At 40.0% G+C, this 24,422-nt stretch overlaps 1 long non-coding RNA gene across 1 annotated transcript in view; it reads left to right on the top strand.

The window, feature by feature from the left end:
- Positions 1–663: 663 nt before the first annotated feature.
- The window catches only part of LOC139082468 (uncharacterized), a 119,700-nt gene continuing 95,941 nt past the window's right edge, over positions 664–24,422 (top strand). The window contains exon 1 of the long non-coding RNA XR_011538498.1: positions 664–825. This is a non-coding gene — a long non-coding RNA (uncharacterized lncRNA). The remainder of the gene's footprint in view (positions 826–24,422) is intronic.

Below are 24,422 nucleotides of genomic sequence, written 5' to 3'. Positions count from 1 at the left end.
ATGCAAACAGCTCCACATCTCAGTAAAGATGGCATTGAGATGTAAAATAGCTATTCCTGATGATACTTGCATGTTTCATATTTTAATGTTTAGACATACAGCCATTTGGCCTAATCGCTCAAAACAGTTATTGGTCTCTTGCAATGTGTTATGTATCAGTGATGACTACGTGCTCCTCTATGTGATGTGAAATACGTCACCCCTTCCATGTATCTCTTACTCAACAACACAACCAACGATTATTCAGTAGCAGGCACTTGGCTGGCCTCATTCATGTACGTGATATCATTTAATTGTCATCTCTCTAAAGAAGAAAATCATTTTATGAGATGTGGAAACTGAGGCTCAAAGTAAACTGATATGGGAGTTACTCGGCCAGGAAATGACAGAGCTGGGATTGCAACTCTGGTGTTTCAAATCTAAGACCAGCGCAGTCTTCGGTGACGCAGCTTCTTTTCATTCAAAAGTACATATTGGGTCGTTGTGGTTTTCAAACCTCAAACTAGAAAGTCTTTTTGTTTTTCCCTTCCTTCCTCCTTCTGTCTTCTCCTTCCACAAATATTTATTGCACAACCACAGTATGTCAGGCATGGTACCAGGTCCGGGGGCATATAATAGTGGCCTTGTTGAGTTTGAAAAGACAGGCACTGAATAAGCCACTGCAGATGGGAGGGCTGCTGTAAAGGACATGCCAAGAACGCAGTGCAAAGGGAAGCAGGGACTGTTCATCATTCGGGTAATTTATTGAGTGCCTACTATGTACCAGCACTGAGGACCCGGACGTTGGACTGCTGGCTCTCCTACTTACTAGCTATGAGGCCTTGGGTAAGTTATTTAACCTCTCAGTTTCCACATCTGTAGAATGGGGATAATACTGATACTTACCTCAGAGGTTTATTTTGTGGATGAAATGAGAAAATCTATTAGAAGCCCTTCGCCAGGTGCCTGGCTCAGAGTAAACACTGAGTAAATGTCAGCAGTTATTATTTAGAGGTGACATTTAAGTTGGCTGTTAAAGGGGCAGGAGGAATTTAATCAGAACGCCACTTCTGGAGGCAGCTGCTGCCTTATGGGTGGTATCTAAAATTATTTGGGTCTTTTGAACAAAAGGAGGAGTGAATAATCTTGAGTGGATAATAAGAGGCAGGCCAGCCTGTTGTGACACACAGCCTGGGCCAGGGATCTGCTACTAGGGGCTGTGAATGAGAGGAGAATGCAGCAAGGCAAGGAGCAGGTGGCAGCTTCGCTTCCTCTCCTCCAGAGCATCTCAAAGGCACTGGGGAGAAAACCCTGTGCACAAGGGAGAAAGATTAAGGTTGAGGAGGTGTATCACATCACAGAATTTTCACAACTCATTCCTACCTTGCCTAGAAAACAGCTATGGATCAGTAGTTAATGGACCAGCATCAGGAGCCTTTGGAAATTCAGTGACAGTGCAGTGGATTATAGTTTACTTTTCATTCTGTTTTAATCTAATTTTCAAAAGACTGAATGTAATTCTTGACTATGGATCTGTTGATTCACCTTTACTTATACAGCTGTAATAATTGAGAGATGCCAATATCCAAGCTGATACTCAGCTGGATGTTCTGATACGGCCCCATTGGTTGTTTGCAGTTGGTGTTCCTTAGGACAACTCAGTGACTGTGCTGTAAGGAGTTATTTAGTATTTTGAATATCACCCCTGCCAATAAATAAGACTGGACCAAAGCAAAGTTTGAAATATATGAAACTTGAGAATAAAATACTTCCTAGTTAGTAGCTCACCTGCCCAAATCACAAGTGAGGGCCAAGAAACAGGACCTGGTGAGTGCCCTGGACAAAAAAAAGAACTGAAAATAGTAGACCTACTACATACATGCCAAGGGAGGCCTGCCTGGTGATCAGAGCCTATAGGAAACCCTCGGAGGATGGGGCGACAGAGGTACCTTCTAACACTTCAAGGCTCATCCTGAAAGGATACATAAAGAGAAACACATTGGAAAATTATTAGCTAACATTAGAAGTTTCCTTTTTAAAGGTTTCAATCTCTACCTCAAAGCTCAGAAATCTGTTGAAGGGCAAATACCTGGAAAGGGTAACATTGTAAGCTCTTTCCAGACGGGATGAATTTCACACCCTTTCCAGATGACAGACTTTGACAGTGGAAAGGAAGGGAGTGCACATGGTTCTGACAGCAGAAGAAGGGGTACTGCGCTGAGCTGTCCGAAGCTGCAAAAATAAAGCCTACTCATTTCAAGAATTTGCCAAAGGCTGGGTTGCTGATAGTTACACTTGAGAAGCATCATCTTCAACTCCATCCTCTCCTTGGCCCTGTCCAAATAGATGTCATGTTCTCTGGATTCTACATCCCCCATATCTTCTGCATCCACTTCTCTTTTCTATCCCTCTCTGCCCGAGTTTGGTCGTCTCTTGGCTGGACTCTTGAAAAAAACTTCTACTGAGTTTCCTCCCCTCCTTTACTCCATCGACAGACTTACTGTCCTATAGCACAGATGTAATCATGTCACTCCTCTGCCCCAAGTCTTTGATATCTATAGAATAAAGTTCAAACTTCTCAACTTGGCCACCTTGAATCTGGCCACAAGAGATCTTTTCAGGCATCTCTCTTACTACCTCCTCCTTTTCTAATTAACATTTTTGACTTTTGCCCAACCAGACTGCTCTCTCTTTCCCAAGCACACCCTGTAAGATTCCCATGCCTTTTACTCTTCCATTACCTTTGTCACACCTGCCTCAATTTATCTCTGCCTAGCAAATTTTACCTCTTCCTCAAAGCCCTGTCCAAATGCTCATTTCTATAAAGCTTCATGACTTTGCCTCCCCACACCTCAAAGTAATTGCTTTTAGAGTTTGCACAGTGTCTGCCAGTACTTGTTGAATGACTGAATAAATTTTCTCATAGCAATTATTGCAATGTCTGTTACACCTCAAGTGGTTGCAAACATGCATTGGTCTGTCACCTCACTACATTCCAAGCTCCCTAAAGATATGAAACGTATCTTATTTGTATGTCCTACAGAACCTGTACCTTGCAATGCAGTAAGGGGCCCTTAACTTTTGTTATACTTTACATACAGTGAGATTTAAGTGCTTTGACGTATTATTTCATTTGTTCTGGGTTACTTATATAAGTAAACATATAGTTCTGCTCTTGATGATGAAGAATTAATGGCACCTGTAAGTTACTTTACTTGTGAGACGCAGTGGCAGAGCTGAGACCGTGTCCCCAACTTCTGGTCCAGGGCTGTTTGATGCATCATCCTTTATCCACACATCAACATTCCTCAGAGAACCAGAGCACTTCAAAACAGTTACTTCCGTAACTACCTTGAAGAAGATAACCTACTGGAGAAGCAATGTCTGAGCAAGATAAACCATGCACCCTCCGCCATGTCCCAAATGATGTACACATGGTAAATCAGTGCTAATCATGCACAAAACACCTTGTTTACACTTATTCTCTGAGATCAAGCTTACCCCTTGGGTCACTCTTTCATCTCAGGACAGCAGGGAATTTAAGAAGTCGATAGTCACTCACAAAATCCTAGAAGCTCCTACTTAGACATAATCCTCTTCACAGAGCCCATAAATGCTAGGTGAGTAGTTACATTCAAGAAATAAGTCTGGGCACAGTGAACAAATCATCACATTTGGTTCTTCTACCTGAAGGCCGCATGTGCACGCGTGCACATGGGTACACACACACACTGGGTAGCAATCTTCAGGGGCTGAAGTGTCTCTAAGCTACCAATATGACTCTCGGAGATGACCTGCCTGATTTCTTCAGTGCTGTGCTTCCACAGAACAGGGTCATCCCCAGCGGGAGACTACACCCTCTGCTATGGAATCCATCCTCTCTGTCAAACTACATATTTTAATGCTTGATTATCCAACTGGGCTGGTCCAGGCTTTGTGAGCGCTGTCTGCATATTCCTCCGGGAATTCTTTGGTTACAAGATTATTCTGGGCTGTGGCTATCTTGTGTACCTCATAGGTATTATCTAGTGTTTCCTGAGACAATAATTAGAGCAATTAGGATGGCCAGTGGCTTTGGACTGATTGATTCTCTTAAGCTCATATGCAGGTAGGAAAGATTTAACTGCCCTGGTTCTGTCGGGGTCCAAATGATGCCTAGGTTTCCACTGCTTAGTCAAGCATTTCTGGGGTTAATTTTCATTAAAATGACTCTGACACTAATGACAAGTGACTGTTTCTGCCCCCATTTGCAATTTTATAATAATGTCCTTTTGTTCGTCTCTCACTAAAGGATACAGAGACATCACAGAAAGCCTCCATTTGTCCCCGTTACATATCATTCTTAATTTTAATTTCAGAATTGTTTCTTTAAAAGAACATTGTCTTTCTTTTACAATACAAAATATTTGAGGATAGGAACTGTGTTTTTTACAACCAATATAGGAGGTAATTGAAATGATAAAACAAATAAGCAAACACTTCCACATCAGAACTAACAGTATTCCAGGAATTCACAAAGAAGCATTTGGGCTGAAACCTGGCTATAGCATATCATGAGAGACCCCTAGTGAATTCCTTAACTCCTTGATCTACGTCAGCAAAAACAGGGATAATAATGCTCACCTCAAAAGGTTTTAGTGAAGACGAAATGAGAAAAATTTTTGTGAAAGGATTGAGTGGTGCTCAGATGTTGAATGTGGCTGAGCATATATCGTATTACCAGATAGCCAAAACCTCATCAAAGAACCCTCCCTAAATGCCTATGAAAATGTAACTAAAGCAAGAAGAGTTTAATATATTTCTTCCTTTCTTTCTTTTTTTGGAGGAAGATTAGCCCTGAGTTAACATCCGCTGCCAATCCTATTTTTTGCTGAGGAAGACTGGTCCTGAGCTAACACCCATGCCCATCTTCCTCTACTTTATATGTGGAACACCTGCCACAGCATGGCTTGTCAAGCAGTGCATAGGTCCACACCCAGTATCCGAACTGGTGAACCCTGGGCCGCCGAAGTGGAATGTATGAACTTAACCGCTGCGCCACCGGGCCAGCCCCTAATATTTCTTTTATGTCCCCTGCTTGATTTCATTTGAACTAAAAAAAAAAAATCAAACCTATAAAATTTAGTGTTTTTAGGAATTGTAAAGACTATTTATCTTAACTTCCTCATTTCCCAGGCAAAGAAACTGAGATCCAGAGAATTTAACTTTAAGGTTATAAGATTAGTAGTTAGCACAGAGCAATTTCCCTTACATCCTGCACACGTGCTAGTTTGCACTGTTGTTCTGAAAGACTTGTTGAAGAACTAATCCTACCTCTTGGGTCTAGAGTGAGAATGACTGATGAAAACATTTCACCTTGAATATTTTTTTTATATATAACTTTTTGTTATGCTTCCAATGATTGAAGGAACATATGCTCATTCTAGAAAATTTGGAAGAAAAACTCAAGAACAAAAGTTAAAATTACCCACAGTCCTACCACTCAGTGATACATATTTTTAACATTTTAATATATTTAATAAAGTTGGAATGATTCTATATGTTTTTTGTAAATTTTTTTCATTTGACTTTCTATAGACATTTCTCCCATATCATTAAATAGTCTTTGACAACACAATTTCAAAAGGTTGAATAACATTCCTCTGTGTGGATTTATCATAGCTCAGGAGTCAGAATGGCATGTCAGAATGGCAGCCAGACAGATTTGGGATGGAATTCCAGCCCACCTCTTGATAGCTGGATGATGCAAAACCAGCTACTGATCCTCATTAAGCCTCAGTTCTCAAATTTGCAAAATCTTGATAATACTTATGTGGTTTCCATCAAGGTTAAATGATGTGGAGTATATATGTACTTAGCACTGTGCTTGTATACAGTAAGCATTTGATAAATGGTAGCTATTATTATATTATTATTATTATTATTTTATCACACTTATTATTGGACATTTGCATTGTTTCTAGTTATAATTAAATACTGTGTGCAGTATCCTCCCCATAGCCACCAGTGTAATCTACTTGAAATGTATGCCTGTTCTAGTCACTCGCTAGCTTAAAGATCTCCCATTGCTCCCCATGAAAGATATTTAAACTTTCTCTTCAGCAGTGGAACCCTTCTTTTAAATATCTTAAGTAAAATTTCCCAGAGAACTTGGTTTATGGCAGGGGTGGGGTTCAGATCCTGGACCAATTCCCAGCCCCACCCCACCTCCCTGTTGACAAAGGCCCCTAAAGCTTGTCTGAGAAACAGTAGAGCTGCTCTGAGTACACTGGGAGTACCTCTGACCTACAGAGTAAAAGTGAGGCTCCAGAACATGGTGTACGTCTCCAAACTGTCCATTCTTGAAAGACCCTAATGTAGTTTCTTTTCCTTTCATTTTGCTTATGTTGTTGCTTCTGTCTGGAACGTTCTTACTTCCCATCTTCCCAAGACTAACACCTACAACCAATTCAGTCTGTGCATCATTTCCTCCAGGAAGACTCCCTGCCCAGACTGGTGAGAGCCTCCTCTTTCGTATTCCAGGATACCCAGTCAAGTGCTCTGTCATTGTGGGTACCACATCCCCTTGATACTCTGGACTGGGAGTTCTTAGAGGGCAGAGACTGTGTCTAATTGACAATTGTATTCCCAGTTCCCAGCATAGTGCCTGAGACTGGTAGATGCTCACTAAAAATATTTGTTAAATAAATCAACTTATGAATAAATTTTGGGGTGCCCCTTTGAATATTTCCTTAGGGTAGTTTCATAGAAGCAAGATTGCTGGGTGAAAAAGGATGAACATTTCCATGCCTCTTGGTGCATTCTTGATAAGACTTATCATAAAACATTTTTGAACCACAAAAATTGGCTATTTGTTGGTGTCTGATTTGGTTAAGGCAGACAGAGGTATGAGCACTTGGGATGACCAGTACAGAGTGGGGCCCTAAATATGTTGCTGTCCAATAGCACATGTTACCAGATGGCTGGAGATTCACAATGCTAATGGATGGTGACTTTAGCCACTTTCCATCCATGTAATAGCTCTGAGTTCATTTTCTCAACTGTAAATGAGTTTATTAATATCTCTTAGAGGGTCATGTGATGATTGAACTGAATGAAATGGGCTGACACACATACAATCCTAATATATACATTTGCATGTTTTTAGTAACTGTTAATGAGGAGAGCTGGATGAGGGGGAGTTGGATAATCTGGGCTACACTAGAAGACAGAGTTCCAAGTTTAGGAAACATTACAGCCAATCTCTCTGATCAGCTTCACTTTTCATAGAATCCCATAGTGCCTATGTGTAAACTATTAGGATACAACTAGATTATCCTATTTTATCACATGGAAGATAAAGAAACTATAACTATCAAAAACCTTAAATTTTAAGGGGAAGTTGAATAAATTGAAATGGTTCTAAGACATTTTAAAATATTACACATCTCCATGTTCTCATTCAATTCTATGATTTTAATGCCTTATATACCCATGACTTAAGAAAATCCAAATCTGTCGCCCAGACTTTTCTCCTGAGTTTCAGACTCATATATCCAACTGCCAGGATGTCATGCTGGTGAACTTGGTATGTTCAAAGCTGAATCCATCACCTCCTCTCTCCCCATATTTCTGCAAACTTGTTATTCCTCCTATCTGCCTGTCTTATCACCATCCACTTAGTTACATCAAACCAAAAATTTGGGTCATTTTCAACTTTTCCTCATTCTCAACCTCCACATCTAATTAGGCACCAAATCCTGTTGCTCTAAAGCCTAAATATTTCTCATGCTCATCCTTTCTTCTCCAACACCACTGTCACTATCCTGGATCGGTCTCACATTATTTCTTGCCTGGATTACTGCAGTAACCTCTCAACTGGTCTCCCCGACTCTGGTCTAGCTCTCTCCATTCCATCACTCACATCCCCGTCATGAGCATATAATCAATCTGGATGAAAAGGAGCTGTAAACGGCAATAGATATCAATGTCTTCAAATCACCGTCTTTAAAAAATATGATGTCATAGGTTAAGACATAATCAGTTAAATATAGTTCTCCTGGAGACAGGTTGACTGCTCAGCACAAGAATCAAATGAAATATAACAATGAACGATATATCAGTTCACTTGAAATAGTACTCGTGGAGAACCGACATTTATTGGGTTGTGCGGAGATGATGTGGAGGTTAGTAAGGCTGGAAGGGCATGGTGGATTAAGATGAACTTCTCCAGCATTGTAAGGGCCACATGGGCTTTTTGAAAGTGGCAGGGAAAGGATCGTTTACTGAAGCCTATTAGAGCTTGATAATTCTAGAAGTCAAAGTCACAACCAACAGGAACAAACTTTTCTACCCCCAAAATGATAAATACATTGTTGAAGTGCCCAGAAGGGGACTTTATCAGCTTCATGACCACAATGAACCCCTAAACACCAGGGGCTTTCCACGAAGCCGCTACCAGTGCCTCAAGCCTTTAACACATCTACTGCCTGCAGGTTAAGGAGAGGAAAATGATCTAAGTTCAGCATGTTCAGAGAAAATGGTGGTGAGTATAAAATGGAACGAAGTCTGGAGATTGGAGTAAAGCAAATAAAACTAGCAAACAAGTAGAGATGAGACATGGTACTTTAATTATGTTTTCCAAATAATCTGTGGTAAAGACCAGTTTTAAAAAAAAACCATACCAATAAACAAATATTTTTATAAAACATGAAAAAATTAATACTGGAAAAATGCAATGTAAAAGAAATACAAAATACCAGACCTATTTTTTTATGACTAGATTACCCAGACATAAAAGTACTGTCAAGCTGCTGTAAAATTTTCTAAATGCTCATTTTTAATCTTTGTATTTGTCTCATCATGAACCAGAAACGAACAGTTCACAGACCAGCACTGGTCCACAGACCACGGTTTGAATAGCACCATTTATTCAAGATAAATGGCAAAGACTTTTCTCACAAAGATAGACTCTTGGGAAGACACTAATCTGTTAGTTAATGTTCATGTATCTTTCTTTCAAAGACTGAAACATTTTGGTTGTTTGGGTCTTGGTAAACTTCCGTCTCTGGTCAGGTCAAGTTGAGACCATCTCTATGAGAAAATACCTATTAAACCAGTGAGCCTCAAGTCAACTTCTGCAAAAACAATGGCTATGTGGATTAAAAACTCTCAGAACAGAATATATAATCTGTGACTATAATGTTGACTGTATTGTTTAGTGATGGATTTTTCAGTCAATCAACCATTAAGAATGTCCCTCCATTCCACCCAGATCTCAATCAATTATCATGATGTCTGATGTGATAGGCTGATAGTCACAGCGATAGAAACACTAGTGATAGGGCAGGTTCCTTTGGCCTGTATTGAACAATAAATATCCATCAAGCATGAACTATATGTGGGCTTCTTGCTGTCCTTATTCTAAATACAAGGGCAGCTGTCTGTCTCTGAAAAGACATGCATAGTCTGTGCTTAAATGGCAGACAGAGGATCTCAGCTTCTCAGATCCACTATTGTTTTAGGTTAAAAGGGCTAAGAAATATCGATGAAGAAGAGATAGAGAAAAGAAAGAATGGACAGAGATTTTTTTTCTTATGTTTAAAACCTTGTTCACAGATAAGCTGTTCTCATACTGTGCCTTGAAACCCCATTACAAGGCACATTTAACATGACTCTCATGGGCTGTTTCTCACTATGGCCAATGGTGAAATGACGGTTAGTGGTAACTTTAGAAATAAGGAAATTGATGTAATGCATGGAGAGGAGACGTATTAATTTATATATCAACCTATAATTTGAGGGGACTGACATGCAAACTTTGGAGGCGAGAAGACTTTAGGAAGATAGCCCTCAAGCAGGTGGAAAACAGAAGTCCCATGGAAACGAATTCAGGATGGCAAACATGCATTGAACATGTTCTAAGCATTGGGGATGCAAAGTTAATAAAATGCTCTCTTTGTTTTCATGGTCTGGTGTCAGAGGCAGACATGAACACAAATAATTACAAAATGGTGGGAAACATGCAGAAATAGGAATTTGTACAAGGTACAGATGTACAGAAGACAGAGTGATTATCAGGCAGAATTGACGTAAGAAAATATATAAAGTTACAAGGCAATTTATATTGGTAAAATGACTCCCAAAATGTTAAGGTAAATCATTTCTACAAGATTCTACAGGGAAATCTAAGGTCTAATTCACCTTAAGTCAAGTATGCACATAACCCCCGACTTGTAAAGATATAAGTTAAAAATTCTTCACTAGGATAATTGCCCTCCACCAAAAATTACACATACACATACCAACACTCCTGTCCCTGAACCAAACCACCCAGCAGAACTCTTATTCAAATAGAACCACTTTGAGTGAGCCCTGGAGGGAGCCACAAAAAGGCAAATGACAAAGGATGAAAAGAATGACCGCTACTTGGCTTGAAACTTCAGAAGTTTGTTCTCAAGTATTTTATTCTTTTTAATACTATTATAAATGGAATTTTTTTCTTAATTTCATGTATGGATTTTTCATTGCTAGTGTATAGCAATACAATTGACTTTTGTATATTGATCTTGTATCCTGCAAACACTGTTGAACTTGTTTATTAGTTGTAATCATTGCTTTTTTTGTGGATGGCTTAAGATTTTCTATATACCAAGATCATATCATCTGAAAACAGAGATAGTTTTACTTTTTCCTTTCCAACCTAGATCCTTTTATTTCTTTTTCTTCCCTGATTGCACTAGCAAAACCTCCAGTACAATGTTGAGTAGAAGTGGTGAGTGTGGATATCTTGTCTAGTTCCTGAACTTAGTGGGAAGGCATTTAGTCTTTTACCCTAAGTATGATCTTAGCTTTGGGGTTTTGTAGACGCCCTTTTTCAGACTGAGGAATTTTCCTTTTAGTCCTAGTATTGAGCAATTTTTTTAAGTCATGAAAGGGTGATAGATTTTGTCAAATGCTTTTTCTGATTTTCTTCTGTTTTTGAATAAAAAAATTGCATTGCTTAAATCTGGCTTTTCCAGGAAGGCAGATCATGTGCCTAAATAGCTTGTGGATGTAGGGAGGTGGATAAGAAACAGAAAGCTCCTGGTGTGCTTTAGTTTCTATTGGCTACATTTAACAATGTAATACAAGAAGAGAGAGCTCGAGAAAGAGCTTGCTGGTTTGAAAATGGGATTGAAAAATGCAACTATTTTTCACTTCCAACCAACAAAAGATAAAACTGAGAAATGCTTTGAGTAATAAGGCTGATTTTTAAAAAGCTTCACACCCGAGACTAAATCAAGATCATGTCCATCATACCTTCTGCTGAAATCTCTGAATTGATTTGGTGGTGCCCATTAAATGCTTTCAGCTGGAGACAGCAACAGAGGGAAAGAACTGATGATTAAACCATAACATGCTAAGTGTCTGCTGGGAAGCTGTATATATCACTTCTACCCACATTCATTGGCAAAACAAAGCTGTATGACCAAGCCTAACATCAAAGAGACAGTCGCCCATATGGATAAGTGTGAATCAAATGAAAATGAGTGGTATGGATAATCATTTCACAGGGAACGGCAGCAAATAATTGAAAAGAGTGATAAAACCTGCCACAGTCTGTTTTTTTGGTAACAAATATCCCCTCCCGACCCTTTTTTTTCTTTTTTAAAGATTGGTACCTGAGCTAATATCGGTTGCCAAACTTTTTTTTTTTCTTCTTCTCCCCAAAGCTCCCCAGTATAGTTGTATATTCTAGTTGTGAGTGCCTCTGGTTGTCCTATGTGGGACGCCGCCTCAGCATGGTCTGATGAGCGGTGCCATGTCTGCACCCAGGATCCGAACCGGCGAAACCCTGGGCTGCTGAAGCAGAGCGTGCAAACTTAACCACTCGGCCACGGGGCTGGCCCCTTTCTCCCCACTTTTACATGCAAAATATTGCCACCTCTTCTTTAAAGAAGACACCCCAAACTCTTATCCAATCACATTTCAAACTCAAAGCACTGGATCTCATATGGCTCCTCTTGATCCAGATACTTATGAACTTACAAGCCAAGTTACTTGCCCCCACATGCCCCACATATAGTGGTGGAAGAGAGACAGGGTAACTATAATAAATACTTCCATTTAGAAAGGGAAATTATGGCAATCATACAGCAGTCACTGATTCACAGCAATTCTGAAATCTCTGTGGGATGACACGGTAAAGCTCCTCTAGGGGTAGGGACTGTTCTTTGATTGGGCTCTTGTTCTGCTCCCTGGGGGAGCTTCCCAGGTCATTGTTCTCCATGGCCTTGGGAGGTCCCTTCCCCTCCATTATCCTCCTTGGCCACATTTGAAAGGGATATTGAAAAATATGCTCTCCATTGCTGCTCAACCTGCTTGCTATAGAAGATTGGGGGCTTCAAGTTCATTTTTGTCTCAAATAGTCATATTAAAAAAAGAAAACAACCTAGGGTGGTGTCTCTTTGGGAAGTGCTGCAATCCTAACAATGTTAAATTTTCCAATTCTTGACCATGGATGTCTTTCCATTTATTTAGGTCTTTAATTTCTTTCAAAATGTTTTGTTGATATCATATATCTTTCAAAAATGTAGTTCGCTTTGCATCTATTTGATCCTGGTCAACCCCATATGTCAATAACTAATTGCTTAATTCTTTTTGAGACATGCCTCCCTCTAGACTTGATTACAGGTATTTTGAACTCTGAGTTCTGTGGGAGAACCAGTCATTAGTCAATCCATGGGCAACATCAGGCACCATGAAGTGCCTGCTGTGTTTTGAACGCATTGTCAGAAACATAGGCCTTATTGTATAAAGAATAATCGTCTCCAAAACATAGGACAACTGAGCCTATTTTCCCAAATGAGAACCGTTCCCTCTAGTCCAGTGGTTTACAACCAAAGGTGACTTTGCTCCTCAGGGGACGGGAGGTTTGGCAATGTGTGAAGACATTTTAGTTGTCACAACTTGGGGGTATTACTGGTATACTGGGTAGAGGCCAGGGATGGTGCTGAACGTTCTAAAATGCACAGGACACCCACCTTCCTGGCTTTTCTCCTTCTCTCCAACAAAGAATTGTCTATTGGAAAACGTTAACAGTGCTGAGGTTGAGAAATTCTATTCCTAACAGTACCATTGAAACGGAAGTCCCATTAAGTCTCTTGATAGCTCTCCAGAGCAAAACCAGATAACATATCTCTGTGTTTACCCCACCAGCCAGATGTACGTTCTTCAATTTTTTTCCTCCCCAGAAGCAAAAAGTTGGATCAGAGAGAATATGAAAGCCTATTTGTTTTGATACTTGAAGGAATCACAATTTGTTTTTTTTAACCCCTTCAGTGTCTATCGACTACCACATCTCCATCCTTCATCTTACTTGTTAGAATTTCTTACATAATACATAATCTTCTGATCCCTTCCTTTATCTGCCAAAGATTCTCTATCATACTAAAACACATTCTCTATTGATATGGATTTTATTTCTTCTTTTTAATTCTTAGTGCAGGCGTTTCTTTAGGTTCTCTTAGAAGGAAAAGCAGAGCTACTGGCAGGTCCTGCTCTGGCTTGTAATAATGTCTGGTTAATCATTATTATCATCTAGTGCCTTCAAGAATGTTCCTATTGTCATTAGGTGTTTGTGAAGAAAATCCATCAGGTTTCACACTAAAACAGGGGAAATACTTGAGGGTGCAGGAGTTTCATGTTGAGGATCTCAGAGTCCTCAAAGCATAGAGAGATATTTTAATAAAAATGTGTAAAACACTTCAGAGAGAGATTAGTCCAACACGAGGCAGAACACAGTGAAAGGGAAATCATAGATGCGGAAGCACCTGCCAGGTCATATCACGTAGACCTTTCCTCAGAGAGCAAGGCAGGCTGTACCTTCTAAGGATCTAGATTCTAGAAGAAGAAAAAGAAATGCTGGTTCAGTCCTAGTCAGCTGTGTCACTAATTTACAGAGCCTAGGCAGGATCTCAAGAACTACAGAAAGAATCTATGTTTGAAAATGACTGCATTATTCTAATATTTCAGTTGAAAATACATAGAGAGAAATAAAGCAGTGTGACTTTTGCAAGCAGTGTTTGCTTTCTTGTCTAGTTCCAAACGTCTCCCCCACTTTCCTTAAGAAAGGACAATTCTGCCTTCTAACAGTATTCCTGACTAGGCAGATCGTTTAGTTAGATAGATGTTCTATTGACATTTTGCTCTTCTTTATTTCATACTATTTTCCATTTGATTCCTTTGTATCATAGTTGCAAATATACATGATTCTTCTCTCTTCCTCAGGTTTTTCTTTCTTTCGTTGTGACATCTGTGCATTAATCACTATTTAGCCCAGCAGCAGAGACCTGCTTCTTTTAATGGGAAGAGAGCACACTGCGTGGAAAGCATGTCAGGTTGCAGTTAGACGCCTGGAGGCTAGCCTGGCATCTGCCATTCTCTGACTGAGTGTCCTAGGACAAGTCACTTCTCTAGTTGTTTTAGTACAATTAGGTTGTAGCAAAAGATCTCTAAGGGGTCACTTTCATCTCAAATATTCTCTGTATGAGAGAATATTTTCTAATCTTTTGTATACATGAGAACAGTAGCATGGTAGCTAAATATTTCCTTCTTTCTCTGCTTATTTTGCAACCATCTGTTAAGCATAGTGCGCGCGCGTGTGTGTGTGCGTGTGATAGTGGTGAAGATAGGGGTAGAGAATGGGGAGAGAAGGGACTAGTTAACCTCTAGACAATAACAAGGTGTAATAATCTGTAAACATAACTTGTGTTGAAGAAGATATGCAGGTGTTTAAAGCCCTCTCTTAGAGGAAATATATAAGTATTAATTATGGTTACAAAATAGTGTTATCAGAAATGTCATTGCCTCCCTACCCCAGGACAGATAAAGCACCTGCAGACTCCGACCAGCCACTGAACAGCCATGAAAACCCTCGCGCTTTTATACAGCAGGACAAGGCTTTGAAGCTTCAGCTTTAAACCACCCCAGCATCTCCCAGCTGTAATGAGGACAGCATTTCCCTAGTCAAAACATCCTGGTTCTATTTATAGGCATTCACTTATCTGAACATTAAACAGAAGTAGCAGGCTATTCTTATATCATTTTCCTTCAACAACTCTACTATTTAATACAATGCTAACGATTTTTTAAAAAATTCCAGAGCCACCATACTTAACAGTTGGTTTAGTTAATTACCTTGGAGAAGACACTGACCAATGTATATTTGAATAGTTGCAGTCTTGCAAGAATATTTGATTGGCCTTTGTTTACCTGGGGTTTCTAAATATCTCCCTCGCTATTTCACGGGGGAAAAAGGTTTCAGTCCTTTAAATGGTTCCAAAAATATCCAGTCTCCCTGGCTGAAGGGAGGTTGTATTCCTCTGCTAGGTAACCTCCCGTAGGTGATGTTGCTTCAATAAGGATGGCAGACAATGCAGCATCCACGGAGACAGCCATAATTCACTTCTATTCTTTCTCTCATGTAAGTTTGTATTAGGTTATTTAATGAATCACAATATATTCAGTAGGTACAGAATCCATACCCCCAAATGGCTGGTGCTTAATTCCATCCCTCCAGTCTGTTTTAACTAAGACGTTTCCTCCTGTGCATATAATCTTCATTATCATAGAAGTTATTTTTAATTTATAATTAACATAGTCTTCTTCTCATTATGGACGCCTCGATCGACTTAGACCCTCCAGACACATCTCAGCTGGCACGGTGTTGCTGTGTCCTGCAGTTCTCCAAATGTGCAGTAGGTGTCTATCTTAGCCTTTCCTTCCTCGTTCCTCCTCCACTCGTCCCTGACACTGTGATATAGTGCATAATTCCAAAATGGCAGCTTTTTGAAAATTCACCTTGATTATCAGACATTAAAAGTGACTCATCCCGCAGTGACTGTCTGGCAGAAGGGATGGGATCAGACAGCAAGACAATGAGGGGACTGGGCGCATTAGCGCACTAGATTACAGAGGCCATCAAAAATACCTTTGTTCTGTCAAAGATCCAATCATTTGCTAGTTGTGTTCTGCAGAGGAGAAAGAATGAGAAGGAGAAATCCACCAAACAAACAAACAAACAAATCCATCCAAGAATTTAAAATCTCCTCAAATCTTGTTCTTCTAAGAAGGGAGGGAAATGTCCGATCAACCATCTCAAGAGGAGGAAAGATGGGGACTGTGCTTCAGAAATGGGAATCTATAGGACCCTTTCTTTCAGTGGCTATCAAATTTCCTACAGATTCCGTTCTTTGGGTCTCAGTAAGAGGGAAATTGGCAAGTTAACAGGGCTTGCTCTTGCCTCTGGCTGCACTCAGCCTGATTTACAGCAGAATATTTAGAGGACAAGATATTTCACAATTAGAACATTCATTTTCATTAAAAGCAGAGCTTCTGATTTCTATCATGTCACATTTTAATGCTAACCAAGAAATGTGTGATGGGTGAAAGGGGGAAAATATGTGAGGGCTATTATTGATAAATACTTTAAAATCATCTAAACTGGCCCATATGAAAAGGCAATAGGAATCTTTGAAAAGATAGAGCATATGAATTCTTGCATCGAGCATGTGTGTGTGTTTGTGTGCAAAGGGGAGGAGGGAACTGGAGAAGGAGGGAGGCGAGAGATGAGGGCATTCGCAGGGAGCCCTGTGTGGGTGTATAACTGGGTGAGATGTATGCTGAGTCGTCAGCAGGACTGCAAGCCTGGCTAACTTGTCTGATTCTCCAAGGGAACAAAATACCCAAATGGGAGGTTGGTGCCTGGCTTTCTTCTTCTTCTTCTTTTCTTTTTATCATTTTCATCATTTGCCTATGAACTCAGAGGAGCAGTTTATCAGTCACGGAAAATGCCCTGAAGGGGCCCAGATCAAAAGCAGGCTTTCAATTGTGTACTTAGATAGATCTCCCTGCCAAATACATTAATGCGATTAAAACACAAATTCCATAAACAATTATTTTCCATCTGTTTAGCAATAGTAATAATGAAGCTATGTGCCATCAATGGCATCCTTTTACAAAGATAGACCAAATGAATTCAGATGCTCTTCGGCACCTGAATGCTGCAGCTCTTTGGGAGGATTTGGAAGGTCTTATCCACCAGCAGGACAGGAGAGTGGCTGCTGTCACCATGCAGGGATCTCTGGATAAAAATGGCTGTATTTTAACTGATTGTTATTTAGCAAATAGATTCATTAAAACAACTCATTGCATTCCACCAATTTTGCCTTATACTTGGAGGTTTGTCATTTCTCTCCCTTGTCTCCATATTTATTTCTACCGTCAGGTACAGAAAGCACATCCCTCTTTGTGCCCCTTTTAATTCTCCCTAAATGACTTCATTCCTTTATTGACGGAGGAAGACAGATTCAGCAGGACTGCTGGGTCAGAGTGGCTCAGTAACAGTTACACATTCAGAGACCCATTCGTGTTTGTCTGGATTCACAACACATACTCTGAGAGGGAGAAAGAGAAATCTATAAGCTTTAAAAATCTCTGCCTAAACCTGACCAAGAGATTAAAGGGGAGGGCGAAAGGGGAGGGCCCAGACCAATTTCCACACACCAGCTCTCGGTAACACAGGGATGGATCCAGGAAAAAAGAGACCAGCGCGAGAGTTTTCATCAGTGGAATTTTAATGAGCCCTAAAGGTTAGCCTTCGGCTTCGTTAACAAACAGCTCCAGAGATAATTTCCAATTTTCAGTGTTTATAGAATAGTGGTTCCTTGGTCATAATCAAATTCCGAGACTGTCGAGAGCCTATTCTGCATGTCCAGCTGATGCTGAAACGCAAACCATCAGAAATTATTAAATATGTGTTCAAAATCGAATGGGGAAGAAATAGAAAGAGGAAGAAATTTTGCAAATTCAGATGATCACATTAACCTCCTCTGATGAAATCAGGTCAGTCAAATGCAAAATACTTATTTAAAAAAAAACCTTCACGGATATTTTAGCTGTTAAAAGGGTAATGATTATCCTAATATTTAAATGGACAGAGACAAGAAAAAAAGAGATAATAAACAAAAGGAGAAAGCTTCATTCCCAGGAGTCAGAGACCAGACCAGAGTTCCTGCTACACATAAATGTGTAGGAAAGAATACAGGAGCAAAATTTATCAAAATTAACTCTAGAAGATGGGTCAGTTTGCTGAGAATATGTCCCCTCTCCACCTCCCCTTCCACCTTCCCCTCCTTCCCTCTGCCTGCTCCCTTCTGTGTTTACTGAGCCCTTGCAGAATTGCCATCACTGCTCCAGAAGGGGAACAAGTATGCCTAGGATTCCAGCTACATAAAACACGAGCAAAGGGTAGTTAAGACAAAGGGCTACATCCAAAGATTTGGCTTTTCTGCAAACTGATTGTAGTGTTGGAGGAAAGCAGGCCACTTGCCCTGCAAAGATGATCAATCTCCTAATGGCATCAGGACCAACGCAGGTGCCTGAGCTGTAAATGCTGGGAGGCATATTCTTTAGGTTATTTAGTGTTATGATAAGTTTTATTTCCTTCAATGCAAAAAATCCCCTTTTGCTTACCAGGCTTGCCACTTCCCTTCCTCATTTGCAAAAGAATGGATGGGGTTAATAAATCAAAAACAAAGAGGTCAACCCCATGGCCTAGTGGTTAAGTTTGAGGCACTCTGCTTTGGCAGCCTAGATTCAATTCCTGGGCGTGGACCTACACCACTGTTTGGTGACCATGCTGTGGCAGGTGACACACATACAAAGCAGAGGAAGATTGGCATGGATGTTAGCTCAGGGTGAATCTTCATCAGCAACAAAATCAAAAACAAATGAGTGGCCTGACGCTCTGTGACTGCAAAGATGCAGGAGGTTAAGGAGCAGGGGGCCCAGCTGGGTGTTGCTTTGGTCAGTTTTTGGCACAAGAAAGGGCACAAAGGGCACCTGCTGGCAGACCTAGGTTCCATTTCTGGTTTTGCATCTTACTTCTTACTCCCCATGTAAACTAGATGGGGGCAATCAAACCCTCAAGTTACAGTTTTCTCCCAGGATAGAAAGGATTAGCGAATTCAGGTAATGTTAGAACTGCGAGCAACTTCAGGGATCATTTAGTCAATTTTCCTCATTTTACAGACAGAAAACTAAATAGCAATAACAGTGGTCATAATAATAATAGCTAATATCTTCAAGCATTTAATATATGCCAGGCACTATTCTAAGCTCTTTACAAGTACCATTCTATTTTCACAACAACCTCATTTGGTAGGTAAGATTGTTGCTCCCATTTTACAGATAGGGAAACTGAGGTGTGGTGAGGTCAATATCCAAGGTGATATAGCTGGTAAATGGTGGAGCTGGACTTCAAATTCAGATGGCTCCAGAGGTGTACTCTTATAAGCCATGAACTCCCCATTCACTCTCTTTTGCACAGGGTGTCTACTCAGGAAAGGGATGTTCTACCCGAATTAGTGCTGCACATGGTCCTGAAAGCATAGATCCTACAGAGACATGTTCCCAGTATCATGGCGATGGTTGACACTGACCCCGTTTTCCCTCCAGGTTCCCTGAGATCAGCAGGTCCCTCCAGCCAAGTTTTGCGCAGGTGGTGTGCAGTCCTTCCAAGATGCCCTGCTCTATATGGTGCCCTTCCCAAAGTCAGACTGCCACTGGTCTCTAATTGTCTGCTAATGTTACTCTCTCACTCTCTTCCACCATTTCCTTGAAATCACTTGAGCTTCTATTACACTCATATTTGAACATCCAGCATCATACTCTTTATTCTTTGCTCCAGAACACCTTTTGTTACTTATATAGATCAAAGCCCCTTCTCAGGGCAAAAATAAATTGCAGAAAGAGGGATCGTGGCAGAATAAACACTACCACTGCAAAAGATACTTAGCACGGTAGAGCACTTATTGGCTAAGACTGGTTGCAGCGTGGTACACTGATGCTCATTGGTTGAGAGAGGAGACATTAGCTTTTGTTGGCCAATAGCACCTACTGCCTGAAAAAAAAAAATTAACGGTATATGGTAATGGACTGTTGATGAAAGAACAATAGCATTAATATCAAATTATTGCTGCATGGAGAAGTGTTAAATAGGCTATGCATATCCTAAGCTCAAAGAAGCTTGGTGACTTGTCCAGACACCTGGACAAGGCTGCCTAGGAAAACTCTCCTGTGTTTTCCTTTACTCACACTCACAACACTTCTCAAACACTTCTGACACGAGATGTGTGGGCTTTCCACACCAAACAATTCTCCAACACCAGCTGGGTGTCCTACAATTCAATTCAATTCTGACAGTAACTAGAGTCAGCACAGACCACACAGGTTAAAAGTTCATTCCCATAAGACTGCTCCCCACTTCACACACCAATCACAAGTAGGGGGTCCCCAGGTTACCCGCAACTTCTGTGTGACTTGACTACAAATTGAATATTCCCACGACCCCCTCCTCAGGTTTAATCGTTTGCTAGAACAAATCACAGAACTCAGGGAAACACTTACGTTTACTGGTTTATTATATAATAAGGGATATGATAAGGATACAGATGAATAGTCAGTTGAAGAGATACATACAGTGAGGTCTGGAAAGGTGATGAGCACAGGAGTTTCTGCTCCCATTGAGTTGGGGTGCACCACCCTCCCAGCACATAGATAGGTTCACCCAACAAGAAGCTCTTTGAACTCCATACTTTTGTGATTTTTTTGGAGGCTTCATCACATAAGCATGATCGAGTGATCATTAACTCAATCTCCAGCCCCTCTCCCCTTCCCAGAGGAAGCCCCCATCCTGAAGCTATCCAAGAGCCCACCAAGAGTCATCTCATTAGAATAAAACACATTCTTATCACCCATAAAATTCCAAGGGATTTTGGAGCTCTGTGGCAGAAACCAGGGGCAGAGACCAATATACATATTTTTTATTTTTTTACAAAGGCACATATGGTCCTTTCTGATCTGGCCTCTCCTGCCATTTGAGCCACATATTTCACACCTTGACATCCTCACATCCGCCATCTCTTCCGCTTGAGGCAATCACTTCCCCAATTCCCTCTAATCACTCTCTCTTCTCCAGTTGTAAACACCTGTTCATCTTTCAAGATCTGGCCCCAAAGTTACTTTCTCTGTGAAGCCTCCTGATGTCTCGGCGTTTTCGGTAGTACACACAGAGTACTCATTGCACGGGGCTATAATTAAGTAGTTATTCCTCTTTCTCCCCTTCTTAACCAGGGAGCTCCTTGAGGGCAGAGACTATATTTCATTTATCTTCGTATCTTCAGTGCCCAGCACAGGACTGAATCATTTTATTTACTCAGTGAATATAGAAGGTAGGAAGGAAGAGAGGGAGGGAGGGAAGATATCCTCCTGGAAATGCGAAGAATTGCTAACAAGCAAAAGAGGTCCACTGTTTGATGCCCTCATACTGTGCAGGAAGGAGTTTACTGTTTTCACGCTCAGGCACAAAATGGAAGCCAAGGACAATGCTAGCAGGGAGCAGACTTCTTATTCCTCTTTTACCTGCCTGACAAAGAGGCAGGCAAACAATTTTCCCAAGACAGAAAGGGTGCCCTTAACTGATGTCATTCACTAGGGGTAATTTGGTTAGCTGAATAAGCACAACACCTAAAGATTACAGAGACTTAAGGCACTGTTTAATTCATGGCACTAAGATATTTTTTCAGTGACATTGTAGTTAAGTGCACTTTGGCACAATCACATGGCGTTTTGTTCGGTCATCCGCATCTGGGGGTGTTAGAAGAACCAGCAGAGAAAAGAAGCTTCCTCAGGGGTTTTTCCTTACAGTACAATTTTTACAAAAAACTGAGTGTACAATTTGCAAAATAATAAGCTTCGGTGATAACACAAGCTTCAGCTACAATTATCACAAAGAGCAAGTCTGCTGCTCAAGCTTCTATCTTATCCCTGTGACTACAGAACAGTCTAAAATGTCACGTTCAAGTTGAAGTGACTGCAGCCAATTAGGTAATTTCCACCAAATTGGGTCAGTTAATATTTGGGCATTATCTTGAGGGAGAAATAGGACTCTGTGACAAGGTGCAATGTGGCTTGTGAAAGATAGTTTTGGACAATCACACATCAAGATCCAAGGGTATGCTAAATTATTCGGCATTCTTGACCTCATTACTAAGTGACTTCATGTGAGTTTTTGCTCATATTCATATAATCTTAGGCTCCAAGGAGCTTGATTTTGTTTCCTTCACGCAGCCATTTGCCTATTTCATCTTGTTTTTGCCTTCTCCACTTTTTATGTGTTAGAGGTTTAGTGTATATCTCTTTTTATTTTTTATTCTGTTTAATTTTATACTTTAAAGAGCAATAGCTACGGTTTTGTTTGAGGAACACACGATGAGAACACTTGCTAACACAGTGACACACATCAGAAATATAAGTTAGAAATTTGGTTCCGATGCCTTTCTGTGCTAGCACACAACCTCAGGTAACACAAAAATCTCCCAACTTAACATCTGCCTTGCTCCATCGTGTATGGAACAGAAAGCTGCGATTTGCAACATATGGCTTTATAAATGAGTCAGAACTTCAATGTCAACTCTGCTTCTGGAAGTGTTCTAAAATGATAGCATCAATATTATTTTCCAAAATAATGGGAGAAAGGCACAAAAGCACTCCAGGAAGATCATATACCAAAGATATTTGTTGATTCCATTTTGTTCCAAAGATGTTTGGAACAATGATTAGTTGACGCTGACAGGATTTCTACAACCAGTAAATGTGTTGGATATTTAAAACTTCAAATTGGTGTTCCCGTAGGTTCTAAAGAACTTTAATCAATTGCACAATTATCCTAAGAATATTACCAGCAGATATCATTTAAATTTACAAGTTAAAATACATCACTGGGGCAAAGCAATGAAATGGACCTGGAACGTGAACATTGCCAGATAATGTGACTGAAATAGTGAACATCTGCCAAAAAAGTTTCTTACACTGGTGTTCTTTATGAGATTAACAAAAAAAAAAGTTAGGTAACATTAGGCTGCTCATGGTAGTTTCTTCTTTTAGATATGTGTGTTATTTGTAATTTTGTTCATGATTCAAACCATAACAAATGCTTTGAAAGCATAGAACTCCATTTCATCATACTCCAACCAGATGGGACCAGAGCAGGTGTAATCACTTTAAAGTGTTCTTCTCTATAAGTCAACTTCTGATTCACTCCAGAGAGGAGCTGTCAGCCCTTAGGTGCCCAGCGAAGTTGCGAATTTTTAGCAAACTACACACAGGCATTAAAATACTGTTTGAATTAGTTTTAATCACTGTGGCCTAGATTCTCATCCTCTGCAGGACCCTACTGTATTTCTTCCATGCGTGAGATGCATGGGAGGGCTGCACATGGGCAAGGCTCACTAGAGTACAGAGCAGGAAGGAGAATTTAGGTCAATTACCTTTTGAAGTGTGATTCCTTTAAATAGCTACTCAACGTAGTGCCTTGCTAACTGCACTGTATATAATAAAAGTGACCTGTGTTGTTTCTTTAAATACTGCTTTTTGGTTATAAGTGATCAAAGTGTTAAATTTGTGTAAGGAAAAAAAAAAGATGAAGAGAATATTCATCCATGTTCTTTCTGGAATCTACCAGCAAGGATTAGGTATTTGGTTTACCTCTCTGAAAGCCTGGGCTTGAAAGTAGGTGATTCCATTTCAGAAAGCAGGTGCCTCTCCCAGCTGAGTCTTTGTTTTCTCCATCTGTAAGTCCAGGAGACAAGTAGTTTAGATGTCACTTTCAGACCTTTGGTACATACATTAAGACATAAAAAATTATGAAGTAGATCAATGTATGGGGAGGTGGGAGATGGGAAGTAAGGAGTATTTGTTATGGATCCATTCTCCAAAGTTAAAAAAAAATGCATTTTGTATATGTGAGTGTGTGTTTTCATTAGCTCTTGGAGAAAAGAAAAATCACTGAATAAATGGTTTTGTGGTTTTAAAAATATATTTATTTTCTAGCATGGAAAAATCTTAGTGTCTTTTAGTTAGTAAAACACTTTTATTGCTTTTAATATCATGGCAGGGCTTAAGAAAAAGCAAATAGATCCAAAGCAACATAATGAATATACAGAGGGAATGTATTCTATAGATCTTCAAAGAAAATACGGTAAAATTTCTAAACATTACTGATAAAATTAATTGCTCTTACGGCTATAAAAATAATACGTCTTTATGGTAGAAATTTTGAAAAATATGAAGACATATCAAGTAAAATAAAAATCACCCTGAATCTTACAATTCAGAAATAACAACTTACCTAATCTCTTTCTAGTATTTATGCATACACACACACACAAGTACATACACACAAAACACATTTTTGTGAAAAAAGTCTGGAGGGAGATAGCTAGCTCGCTCTTTCTTTCTTTCTTTCTTTCTTTCTTCCTTTTCTGTCTATCTTTCTTGCTTTCTCTCTCTTTCTCTTTCTTTCTTTCACTATTTACAGAGTTTTTATAAGCTAATTTCTCTTATTATATACTGTCAGCCAA

This window comes from Equus przewalskii, chromosome 3 (genome assembly GCF_037783145.1).
Source record: "Equus przewalskii isolate Varuska chromosome 3, EquPr2, whole genome shotgun sequence".
NCBI classification, from domain to species: Eukaryota; Metazoa; Chordata; class Mammalia; order Perissodactyla; family Equidae; genus Equus; species Equus przewalskii.
The sequence above is the reverse complement of the archived record's forward strand: the minus strand, read 5'-3'. Positions and strand labels throughout refer to the sequence as shown.